The sequence below is a fragment of the Eublepharis macularius genome, chromosome 8, assembly GCF_028583425.1.
Source record: "Eublepharis macularius isolate TG4126 chromosome 8, MPM_Emac_v1.0, whole genome shotgun sequence".
Classification (NCBI taxonomy): domain Eukaryota; kingdom Metazoa; phylum Chordata; class Lepidosauria; order Squamata; family Eublepharidae; genus Eublepharis; species Eublepharis macularius.
In genome coordinates, this window is record NC_072797.1 from 54,138,442 (window position 1) to 54,152,192 (window position 13,751).

The following is a 13,751-nucleotide window of genomic DNA, read 5'->3' on the forward strand; positions in this document are numbered from 1 at the left end:
TTGCAAGGTTTCTCTCATCTTCTGGCACTCTGCATTATGGGACCATGGCCACACTTCTGAGAAGTGGTTCACTGCAGCTATGTGCTGCTCACAAAGATATCACTAGGAACTGCTACCTGTCACCTACATGTAGCTAAGATTACTAGGGGCTCAGCCTGGAGCCAACTCACCTGGTGCTGGAATTCCCCTGGAATTTCCAGGGGCTGCAGAAAGAGGCACCAGCACCACCACCTTCCAACACAGCTTACATATGGCAAAGGAGAAGCCAGCACCAAGCCTAGAGAAGAACCAGGTAGGGCCCAAGCAGGGGAAGCAGCTTTCAGCAGCTGCTAATGGAGCTCAACCATCCTTGCAGTGACATCATCAACTGATGTGTGCCTGATCAGCAGCATCAGCTCAGCCCGCTCTATAACCTACCCTGCAGCTTGAGGAAAGCCAGCAGGAGCAGAAAGGAAACAACCCCTGAGGGTGGGCTCGGGAAGACGAAATCCAGCTAGCGTGGACCTGGCAGGAGCCATCTGCCCCTATACCAATTAGCAACAACCCTACAGGGCCAGTGGGAGCTGTAACAGTCAGCCAGTCAAAGGGAACTTTCCCCATCTTGGTGGCAGGAGGGCTGGGATTGGGAGATGGGGATAGGGAGAGGAAGGACGACGCAGAGGCCTACAAAATGAAGGCTCCAAGAACAGGCTGAGGAGAAAGCTGGGTGTGGCTCTGTAATCTAATAGGCCACAAACCCAGGGCTAAAGTAAGAACAATGTAAAAGAGCCCCACTCCTTCACCTATTCTGACACCTGGGAAGAGCTTCCACAGTAAGCCTCCAGGACAGCTCAGGAGCATCAGGCCAAGTCGGAGAGGGAGGAGCCTCACAGATGTTGTATTCCTGTATAGGTGAAACCAGCCTATTTTTCTATCCTGGAATCCATTTTCTTTAAGTATGGAAAGAACCAGACTATTTTGCTTGATGACATATTCTGAACGGGAAGGGGCAAAGTGTTTGCTTTTGCTGTTTGCATTAGCCAGTGTACAGAAGCAAAAATCGATAGCAGGTCAGTATCTTGTCAGTCGGCCAGAACCTGATCGCACTCAGTGTCACAGAAACCTAGCAGAAAAGGAGGGGCTGACAGACCAAAAACTCAGAGGTTTACTTTAAACGGATAACTTTTCTCTCTTTTAAGATTCAAAGACGTTAAAACACAGTAATTCATACATTTATTCTTATGCCCAAAGAAGGAAGACACTATGCACACACTAACAATCATGGGAACACAATTAAAGAAAGGAACATGAGGAAAATCCACAGCAAGAGAGATTCTTTTGAAGAGCTTTTGGTTTTAGAAAAAGAATCACTGACTGACCGATTTCAGATTTAGCTCAAACCATTCAGAGACACTTAGAGACACTGTCTTGGCTGTAACATCACGCTGACACTAATCACATGATTGCATTACTGGAAAACATATACACATGCATGCATATAGCCATATATTCATAGCTCAATCAATCTCACTATATCTCTACATGAAATAACTCAGCAATCACCATGCATATATCAATCACATAAGCCTCAATCATAAGGAACCAAAGATATACTGAACCAAACAAAATGGAGTCTAAATGAACTTTGAATAGAGACATGGCAATAAGCTAAGATCTAGGGGATTTTCGCTGATACATGATATTCATATGAGTAATGATAGCAAATACTAAGGGATCAGAGTGACCTGACCGTTTTACAGATGTCACAATCTCAGCGCAAAATCTGCAAATGCTGCAATTTTTAGGTGATTTCCAATGCCAGGAATGACTCTGAGGAATCTCATTGGTGAATTTGAATGGGTTGATGTAAGCCAAAACAGTATAAAAATGAGCAAGAAAACCATGGAGTCTAAGAAGCTAGGAGGAGAGAAAGGAAGGAATACCTCCTTGCTGTCTCTCTCCTTTTCCTTTCAGGTTGGGTAAGGTGCTCACCCATTCTTTCCATCAACGAGAATCTCTGGGACATCTCCAGGATTGGTAAGATGATTCACTATGTCTTGTTCTTGCTGTATTGTTAATCAAGCTATTACAATGCTAAGACCATGCTGTATCATGATACTTAGAGTCTATGTAACCTATGCAGAATGATTCAAATAAAACTTACTGAAATTTATGTCCAGGCCTGTGTTGTATCCTTGCTCTCTTCTCATTTGGGAAACTCTGATTCAGTTGGAGATATGTTAAAGACCCCCCCCTCTCGCATGGTAAACTGTTGGCTATAGAACAAAGCTAACAGAATTGGTGGAGAATGCGGGCATGTCTTTGAACTGACGGAGAAACCCAGGGGAAAAGAGAGCAAACAATTGTGTAACAGTAGAAATTTAACCATTAGAGCAACATGGGGAATAAGACATCCGTTGAACCAGAGTCACAGAAAGCTAAAGTGTCTATCTGGAGAAGGAAGAAAGACAGAAATGTAAAAGATCCGCTGCAGAAATGGGTAGAGAGAAAAGGGAAAGTTGACATTCTGAAACCCGAAATGTTCCAGGGAGATAATCCTTTGGACGCTGCAAGCTTAACCTTTAAGGAACTGAAAAGCTTGACCAAAAGCAAAAAGCAGTTAGATAAATTTGGAGTATGGACACTGTGGTTAACTCTTCAAGAGCAAAACAATAAACTTCAAGAGTGTAAAGCTAAAATAAATGATCAAGAGAATCAAATTGAGGATTTGAAAGACAAACAGGATTTAAGCAAAGCCCAATATCTTGATAGAGTGGCTCAAAATTTACAGAACTCCGCAGCCTTAAGGCAAAAGGAGACAGACTGCCAAATCTGGAAGGCAGCGGCAGAACAAGCGGAAAAAAGAGTATCTGCCTTAACGAATAAAATAGCAGAAACTCAAGCAGCAATTTGTGTGATCACAGGACACAAGCCACCTATGGAAGGACAGGAGCATAAGAAATGTCGGGAACATATGCAGAAACTGAAAAACGCTTTAGCAGCAAAAAGGGGATTGATTTCTGCAGTTGTAGAAGGGTTCGATTCATTCCCTGAATGTGACCCGAATCGTGTAGATTGTGAGGAAGAAGTCTGGGAAGTAGTCCAAAGTATTTGTGATGAAAACACACAAGCAGTGCTAGAAGAGATGGGAGAAGACTGTGATGCTGAAGTTCCATACCCAGTAGAACCTGTAATCAGAAGATCAGTCCGCACACGGCGGAATGGTGGCCAAGCCACATTTGATCAAATAGACGAGGTAGCCCCAATGAAATTTAATGAATTACAAGCAGCAGCAAAGAAGTTTGGCCCTTTAAATGCTGAAACAGTTTTGCCATGGCTTTTTGAGGCCAATCGCCACCCAGAGTTTGCCCTAGAGGACATAAAACGAATTGCTAGACAGTCCTCAGACCCGGAGACTTGGGCAACTATTGATCTTCATGCAACTAATGGAGTTCAAAGTCTGGGAGGATTTCTTGCCAGCTGTATAAAAGCATTAATGCCTGGCAGAAGCATTTCAAAGGCATATTACCAGGAGGAACAAAAACCAGATGAATCACCCGAGATATACATTCAACGTAAGGAAATTTTGGGAATTGCTAGCGACCTAGTCCGCTTACCCCAAGGTCAAGCCGACTTTAATACGGTCGAATTCAAACGGGAGTTGGTAGATGGCTTGAATGTTCAAACAAAAATGATTTTAGGACCAATTGTTGCTGGACCCATGACTTATCCAGAGCTCCTGGAAAGTATCAAAAATGCAGGAAACTTGTTTAGGGAAAGCAGAAAGGCAGAAAGCAAAAAAGGAAAAGACAAACATGGGATCTTGCATAATGTAACTTTCTCTAACAATGGACCTTGGAACCGTGCACCAGACGCACAACAACGTAATTTCAGGACTAGTCCACCTAGGACTAGTAAGGACTAGTCCTTACAAGGCACCACCCCCAAAGTCTCCTGGCTCCACCCACCCCAAAAGTCCCCAGGTATTTTCCAAGTCGAACCTGGCAACCCCAAAGTTTTTATTGAAAATATGAAAGACATGGAAAGAAAGAAGAAGGGAGGGGAAAATGGAAAGAAAGAAGGAAAGGGAGGGAGGGAAAGACATGGAAAGGAAAGATGGAAGGGACATGGAAAGAAGAAGGAAAGAAATAAATCTGGTATTAAAATGCATGTGTGGTGAGAGGAGAATAGACAGGCTTGGAAGAGAAGCCAGAGAGGGAAGCATGGGATCACTTGCCTTGCTACTCTTAAATGAAATACACAGTGAGGGTTTGGGGCTGGGGGAGGGGTTGTAAGGGCTGAACATGAAAAGCAATCCGAAAAGGGGAGGATATTAAAATGCATACGTGATGGGATCAGCAGGCAAGGACCAGGTAAGCTCTCTGTAGCTGCCACCACTCTGGTACTGGTTTCCTCAGAAGGGCCCGAAGCACCCAACCAACCCCTTTTGTTTACTCTTTCCCAGTAGATTTTATTCATTATGTGACCGAATGAGGTGTGAGGACCCAGGCAGAATAATAAAGAACTTATATTTAATAGGTTTAGTACTAACTGGCGTCCAAAACTTTGTAAAATAAAGAGAATTGTAAAGGTTGGTCATCAAACAAAACACCCTAACATGGCTAACTAGACTGTTCCTAGCATTCTTCTGGTGACTGACTCAAGTGTCTCACCCCTTCTGGATGAGGGATCCCTCCATCTGCAACAGCTTCTTCTCAGCTCTGCTCACGAGGAGTGAACACCCACCCACTGTGGTGAGGCCTTTTATCCCTTCTCTCAGGCATCATCCCCCTACTTCTCTACAGGTGCAATTTCCCCCTCCAAACCTCCTCTTAACCAATCACAGAGTCCAAAGGGGACCTGGGAAATGTAGGCCCTGTAGTCACTTTAGTACAGGCTTCCCCAGAGCCACTAGCCCTCACTATGTAGGCCCAGGTTCCTAACAGAAAGGAAGCAGGGGATAGAAACATTGGGATCACTTGCCTTGCTACTCTTAAATGAAATACACAGTGATGGTTTTGTGGGGGTGGGGGAGAAAAGTAAGGGCTGAACATAGAAAGCAATCTGAAAAAGGAACAATACTAAAATGCATGCATGACAGGAGAAGATCATAGAAAAGGCTCGAAAATGTGAGGAAAAAATCAAAAGGAATAATTGGCACGGATATAAAAGTTGGGGAGAACAACACACAACCACAGATGGGTTCCTGCCCCTCCAGCTCCTGCAAAGGCAACCCTGCCATCAACTCAGCCCCCTCCCAGCATTTCCCCAAGAAAAGAGAAAGGAACCCCTACCAACACACACCACAGGCATTTCTCTCCCTCCTCACCCCCCCCCACTCGCTCTGAAAACAGACTGGATTCTCCCTCCCTCATTCGCATACACACAAGGGAAGGAGAGATGGGCTTCCTCCTATGTAAACTACTGTGCAAAGGATTCATGCTACAAACTTTGATTAAACAGCCAGGGAGGGAAGCATTGTGATCGCTTGCATTGCCTGCCCACCCGCAGCCTCCTGGCCTAGAGCCATGGTCACGTCTCCAGTCTGGCTCCACCACACCAGCCCTGCACCATGCTTGCCCACCATTGGCCCAGCCCAGCCACCAGGCCAAGGGAAGAGAAAGGGCTGTGTGTGCATGCCTCGACTGGCTGACTGGCTCCCCAGCTCATCTCTTGCTGCTGCAGCTGGAGCCTCCGAATGCTGAGCTATGTGGCTGCGCGCTCTCCTTTCCCATTCTTTCTTTTCTCCCAGCAACCACTGGAAGAGGGGGGGAGCTTGCAAGCTTGCCTAAGTCCCCTCCTTCCCCACTAAAATAAACTGTACAGCCACAGCAATGCCACATGTGGCTCCCGAGCCAAAGTTTAGGCACTCTTGGTTTATAGGATACTGATCTGTGGTGCCTATGCCACAGCAGCACCCCAATGGTGCAGCTATACAGTAGTTATTGGGCTCAAGATTGCAAGATTAATTTATTAACAGCTTTCAAATGAGATCTTAAACTTATCATGCACATATATAAACAATCACAAAGTTGACTGAAAAAAATCTAATAGTTCAAGCCCCTGAATATGTATTCAGAACTTTTAAAACTCCCCACTGGGAGGTCTATAAGGTACGAACACAGCAAATTGTACAGTTGACTTTATAGCACTTTTTAACAGAGCACACTAAAATAGTTCAGGAAAGGTCTTTTTAAATCAGTTTTTGAATACAAGAGCAAAAAGCCAACAAGATGTCTTATACAGAAGTCATTCTGGAGTAAAATATGAAGCCTGGAGGGGAAAAAATGCTATGCAGTTCTTGACTATCTTGGACCACTATGAGTGCATCTATTAAAGCAGGAGAAATTTGACACTCTTATTAATGATAAAAATTGTAGTACTTGAAGTACTTCAAACTAACTTTGCTTCCAATAAAAACTGTATGGAAGAAAGGGAGGTAAATTCAGATTTACTTGAAGGAATCAGAGACCTTGAAACCTCTTAAAGTAAAGTCAACCAATGATTATCTTATTTGATAGTACACTACTAATTGCCAGAACAGTAGACTGTATTTTGAAGGGAATCAAAGTAATTGAAAATAAGATTGACCTATCACAGGGGGTGTTAGAAGCCACATCTACAAATAATTCTGCTGACACTATTGTGTCCTATATACCCCAACAAGACTGTACTCCAGAGGAAAGTTTTAGGAGAAAAGATCTCTTGAGACTACAACTAAGTCAATGTCAGCTTATATTACAGCCTTGCAAGATAGGTCTAAATATTTGCAAGTATAAAAACCAAGAGATTCCTTGGAATTCAAAATATCGGGTTGTTTCACATCTAAAAGCTCTTATCAAAGAGAGATTCCCTCCTACGGATTTAATTTCTGTACTACCCCAGACTAAGTCAAATCAAATATGATGAGTCTTACTTTTAAAAATCCTAAAATCTCCAGAATTCTACTACATCAGAAAGGACTGCTGATAGCAAAGGGTTTTTTTCCATCGCGTGTGTTTGATAACTTAGTAGTTAAACCCCTGGTTACAGGAAGGTCTGTCCTATTAAAACTGAGGATCATCTCCAAAAAGAGAAACCAATCTTCTTTTTCTTGATAACTCTATTGAAGAAGATATCTTAAGTTCCTTTTCAGCCCTTCCACAAGAGTAACAGCTACAAATAACAGATAGACTCGAGTCCTTGAGATGTAAATTTCTGAAGAATAACATCTCACAGACACATCTAGAATCTTCGTTTCACAAGTAGTACAGCATACCTGGGAAGAGATACACTCAGAAACAAATTGAGAAACCGTCTAGACAAAGATTCAACAACAGTATATGATCAGGAAGAACTGTTTATTAATTTTATTAAATTTTAGTAAGGAGGTTTTGCTTCATCAAAAAAATTTTAGGGCCTCGAGTTTGGCTTGTTAGGCACAGAGAGAAGATATTTAAGGCCCAACCATTGGATGTGTGTGATTTATGGTGAATTGTTATAATTATTTTAATTCTTGGTGTTAATATTTATTTAGGCTCAACAATGGCTAGTGAGAAATGTAAGATTATCACCTTAAATTGTCGAGGGTTGAATACCTGAATTAAGCATAACCGTTTATTCAGGGCGTTGATTAAGATGAATACAGGAATTGTTTTTCTCCAGGAAATATATGAGAGGCAAATGGATGCTAAGTTGTTAAATAGTTCCAAATATCCTTTGAAGTACCTAGCCTCAGGATCATCATACTTGAAAGGGATAGCTATTACCATCTCCTCCAAATTGAGATTTCAATGCCTAAGAGATGGACAAGGTAGGTATATTTTTTGAATGGCACATTAGATGGCCAGAAAATTACATTGGCATCATTATATGCTCCTAATAGGGACCACATTTCTTTTCTTAAAGAAACGCTGACAAAGTTGGATAAATTTCAGGAAGGCCACTTTTAATTGGTGGTGATTTCAATTACCTAATTAATCCTAAAATGGATAGATCTTCCATACACCCATGAAGAACTCGGGTGGTACATTCAAATTCAAATTTATCAAAATTACTTTGTAAATTTGATTTATGTGATGTGTAGAGGCATTTCAATATTGGTGCCAGAGATTATACATATTTTTCTTCTAGACACTAAATCTTTTCTCGTCTGGATTATATATTGTCCTCATATTCTTTGATACCAAGCCTCCCTGAGGCTAGTATAGGTCATAAGCTTTGGTCAGATCACGCTTGGGTTGAAAGTAGTTTACAGATGAATAAACAAAATCATATGACATCAGGCTGGAGATTAAATAAGGCTTTATTATTAAAACAACCATATTGCGACTATAGCAGAAGAGATTAGATCCTTTTTTGATATTAATTCAATTCCAGAAGTAGCCCCAAATATTACATGGGATGCTGCTAAAGCTGTTATCCGGGGACATTTTATCTCCCTAGGGGTACAATACAAAAGAGAAAAAGGAAAAATAATACAGGAGATTAGAAGTGAAATAGACTTGAGACTGCATAAGAGAACTTGTAGCAAGTGTATTTACAAAGCACCTTTAGAAGAACGTAAGAAGTTGGAACTGGTAGAAGTTAATCAGATTACTAAGAATCTTCTTTATCTCAAGCAAGCCCACTGGTACAAAAGCCGAAAATCCTTGAAGATTTTGGCATGGAAAGTTAAAAAGCAGAGAGCTACTAGAGTTATATATAGTATCAGGGATGATCAGGATCAATACATTATGATAATTTTCATATTATGCAGGAGTTCGAAAAGTATTATAGAAACATCTATTCTTCTTCCAATCCTCAAAATATTGATATTCAGCAATTTCTAAATAATTGTAGTTCCATCCCAAAACTTAGTTTCCACCACAGAGAACTTTTAGAGGCACCAATTATGATAGAAGAAATACTGCAAGTTATTAAATCTCTGAAGCCTGGTAAAGTTCCAGGGTGCAATGGGTATCTTAGCAAGTACTACAAAAAATTTGCAGGGTTAGTGGCCACGTATTTGGTCAAAATCTGTAACGGTGTTATGGAATCTGGCATTATGCCAGCCTCATGGAATTCAGCAGATATAGTTGTGATACACAAAGAAGGTAAAGTTCCACTAAGCACTAAATCCTATAGGCCGATCTCCTTGCCTAACTGCAATTATAAGATATTTGTCTCAGTATTGGCCCATAGACTTAATTTGTTTCTAGGTGATTATATACATAAAGATCAGACAGGTTTTTATCTTAAATAGAACTATTATGGAAAATATCCATAAAACAATCAATATTATTCAGAATGCTAGACATCATGGTTTATCTTCAACATTTATCTTAGCTAAATCTCCTGAATAAGTGGTATCTGGTATTGGAAAAACTTTTAAAGAACGAAGATTCTCCATATTCCTTTCACAATCATCATTTAATTACATTTTGTTAACTATTAAGATTTGTATAACGTGATGTATATTTTTATGCAACTTGATTTTGGAATTCTGTCACCTTCTGCAGTGAGATTTTCACAATGCATTTTTTCCAATAAAACTATTTAAGAAAATTAATGATAAAAATTGGAGAACTTTTTTTCTTTAAATCCAACATAAAGGTAAAGGTGGTATTATTATTATTATTATTATTATTATTGCATTTCTAGACAGCCCTCTCCGTCAGACAGGCTCAGGGCGGTGTAACAGCATACAACTTGCAACACAGTCTAAAAACAATAAAAACATTATAAATAAACATTAAAATACTATTCCATATACAATAAAATTCCATATACAATAAAATTGGTGGATATAAATATTAAAATACAGCATTTTAGGCACAGGGCTTGGCTCTTACATCATGCCCTGCGCCACACTTATGAGCTCCTGCATGGGTGGTGGACGGTCTTCAGTGGTATGGCCGGCGAGAGGACAGCCTAGCCCCCACCAAATGCCTGGCGGAACATCTCTGTCTTGCAGGCCCGGCAGAAAGATAACAAATCTCGCCAGGTCCTAGTTTCCTCAGATAGAGAGTTCCACCAGGTTGGAGCCAGGACCAAAAAGGCCCTAGCTCTGGTAGAGGCCAGACGGACCTCCCTGGGGCCAGGAACCATCAGCAACCGCTTATTAGTTGATGGAAGCGACCTCTGGGGAACATATGGGGAGAGGCAGTCCCGAAGGTATGCTGGGCCCAGTCTGCATAGGGCTTTGTAGGTCAACACCAGAACCTTGAACTGGACCCGGTACTCAACTGGTAACCAGTGCAGCTGATGGAGGATGGGTGTTATATGTGCCATGATTGGAGCTCTGGCAACCACTCGTGCAGCTGCATTCTGAACCAGCTGCAGTTTCCAGATCAAGCCCAGGGGAAGCTCTGCGTAGAGCGAGTTACAGTAGTCTAGTCTGGAGGTGACCGTTACCTGGATCACTGTCGTAAGGTCATGGGTCGATAAGTAAGGGACAAGTTGTCAAGCCTGTCTTAGGTAGAAAAATGAAGATTGAACAACCGCTGCGACCTGTGCCTCCATAGACAATGAAGCATTCAGGACCACCCCAGGCTCCTCTCTCTCTCGACACCGGCGTAAGTGGCACTCCATCGAGAACGGGGAGCCAGAATCCTGCACCCATGGACCCTAGACCCACATGCAGGACCTCCGTCTTCAAGGGATTCAGTCTCAGCCGACTCTGCTTCAACCATCCAGTCACAGCTTCAAAGGCACATTCCAGGACATCTGGGGCAGAGTCAGGCCGGTCATCCATCATCAGATACAATTGGGTGTCATCTGCATATTGATGGCACCCAAGTCCAAAACTCCATACCAGCTGGGCAAGGGGGCACATATATATATATTAAATAGCAAGGGGGAGAGTATTGTCCCTTGAGGGACACCACACACCAACAGGTGGAGGGATGACAACTTCTCCCCTAGTGCCACCCTCTGTCCCCGACCATGGAAAAAAGAGACAAACCACTGCAAGGCAGTCCCTCGAATCCCCACATTGGCAAGGCAGTGGATCAACAGGTCATGATTGACCACGTTGAATGCTGCTGATAGATCTAACAATATCAGCAGCGCCAACCCGCTTTGATCCAGCTGTCTACGGAGATCATCCATCAGGGCGACCAGTAATGTCTCCGTCCCATGTCCCAGACGGAAGCCAGACTGCAAAGGATCTAGGGATGAGGAATCATTCAGGAAGACCTGCAGCTGCTCTACCACCGCCCGCTCAATCACCTTACCCAGGAATGGGAGGTTCGAAACTGGGCGGTAACTGACCGGGTCAGTAGGGTTCAAAGGTGTTTTTTTCAGGAGAGGCCTAACCACAGCTTCCTTCAACACTTCTGGAAAGATCCCAGGGCTCAGAGACATGTTGACAATGGCCTCCAGGGCATCCTATAGCCCATCTACGCTGGCCTTCACCAGCCACAAAGGGCACGGGTCCAAGGAGCATGTGGTAGGCGTAACTGCTTACAGGATCCTGTCAATCTCATCCCCAGAGAGTGGGCTGAATTGGTCTAATATTATCCCAGAAGGTGGCCAAGGGGTCTCCAGTTCGCACACTGTATCAACTGTATCTTGGCATTCAACCTGGGTACTCATTTTACCAACCTCAGAAGGATGGAAGGCTGAGTCAACCTTGAGCGAGCTACCTGAACCCAGCTCCCACCAGGATCGAATTCACATAATACCATCAAAATCCACAGGAAATGCCTTACACCAGCATTTCTGCAATTGCCACGTGGGGAGCCCTGGAAATCCATGAGGTAATCCAGGGCATCCATGAGTCCTTTGTAAGGACAGAGGGTAAACCCGTCTTATCCCATTCAGATAACATAGGGGCAGGGGCACTCTAAGTCAGGAGAATGAAAAGAATTAGCTTCCCCCTCTTTCAAATAGAACGAACTTCAAAAGCTGCCACCGCCCACAGTCACCTAGCTTCTAGATAACCTCAGAACACAGCCCAAAAATGCATTGATTGACTGTGGGGATTCAATCGCTCAGATCTAGGAGCTCTAATTGGCTAAGTGATATTAAGGAGGTATAGACCTAACACAAAAATGAAAGCCATGCAACACAATTTATTAATACCTAATTCAGTCATCAGTTATTTCAGGTATAAAGCTGATTTGCACTGTACTTTAAATGGAAAGTATTTCACCATAGAGACTGCAAACCACACTGTATCCACAGACAACTGCAACTAGTGGCAGTTTTCAGTTAAATACGAAGCTGTACATGATACTGAGCTTTTTAATTATTATTTCTAGCAGCAGCTCTGAAAGTTTTTTCTGGACCTTTCCCAAAATGTATCAGCTAGCCACTATCAAGAAATTTAACCAATAAGGAAGTTTCTGGCTCACTATGGCATGAAAGCAGATGCCAAAAATGGAGGGGGGGAAGGCTTGGGAGATTCTCTCCAAATTTTTAAAGTATAAAAGAGGGTCCTCAAGTTGTTAAAATTTAAGTACTCTTTCTTATACAATATGCTTCTTAAAATATGTATTGTATTATAAAAATATTAGAGCAAATTAACCATTACTAAAGAAAAATGAAAACAGAATACTACCCAAGATGCCTAACTTATTCTGAATATAAGAATTCACATTTTTATATTGTTTCATGTTTTTGTATAGCTCAAGAAATTTTATCAAACGAAACTTCAGTACTGGCCGTTGGTCTAATGTAGGATCGTCAATATTACCTTCATGTACTTCTTTTTAATTTCTTGAGAATTTATTTATTTATTTATGTCATTTATAGTCTACCTTTCTCACCGAGACTCAAGGTGGATTACACAGTGTGAGATTAGTACAGTCAGTTTCAAAGATATTTCCATAAACAATGCCATAGGGTAAATAAACACAATTTACAAAGAAAGAATCCATACATAGTTGAAGAAATGTTGAAACAGGACATAAGCAATTCTAGGGTTGACATTAGACCACATTAAGCATAAGTAGCTCATAGGAGCACATACGGTTGTGTTACGTACAACAGGTAGTACGTAACGCAACATAGTGGTGAAGTCTATGGTCCTTAACTCATTAGCGAAGCATCTGAGAGTCTCTCCCTACAGTACAAAAGACTTTTTGAATAATTTGGTTTTGCACCATTTTTGGAAAACTAGGAGAGTTGGGACTCTCCTGACCTCCTCAAGCAGGCCATTCCACAGGGAAGGGGAAGGGGCCACCACAGAGAAAGCTCGAGTATAGGCTACTGTTGATTTCACCCATGTGCAAGGTGGCTCCTGTAGGAGACCCTGTTCAGATGGGTGAAGCTGCCGTGGAGGAACATAGGAAGGGAGGCAGACCCATAGGTATGACTGGTCAAGGCCATGAAGAGCTTTTTATGTGATAACCAATACCTTGAACTGAGCATGGTAGCTGATAGGTAGCCAATGGAGTGACTGCAGAATGGGGGTGATGTTCATGCTCCTGCTTGCTCCTGATAACAATCGAGCCACAGCATTTTGCACCAATTGGAGTCTCTTAGTTAATTTGGATGGGAGAATTACGTATAGTGCCTTACAATAGTCAAGTCTTGATGTTACAATAGCATGGATCCAGGTGGTCAGGTCAGCCACGTTGAGGTAAGAAGCCAGCTTCCAGGCTATAGTGAGGTTGTAAAAGGCATTTTTTGCAGCTGCCTTAACTTGCTGTTCTAGTAGTAGCACTGGATCCAATGTAACCCCTAGGCTCTTAACCATGTCTGCAAGGGTCAGACTAACTCAATCGAAAGTGGGGAGTATAATGTCCTTCAAGATCTCTGCCTTCCCAACAAGCATCACTTCCATCTTGTCTGGGTTCAATTTCAAT

At 42.3% G+C, this 13,751-nt stretch overlaps 1 protein-coding gene across 7 annotated transcripts in view; it reads right to left on the reverse strand.

The window, feature by feature from the left end:
* Positions 1-13,751, reverse strand: part of FAM172A (family with sequence similarity 172 member A) — a 553,070-nt gene that overhangs the window by 498,823 nt on the left and 40,496 nt on the right. The window lies entirely within an intron of this gene.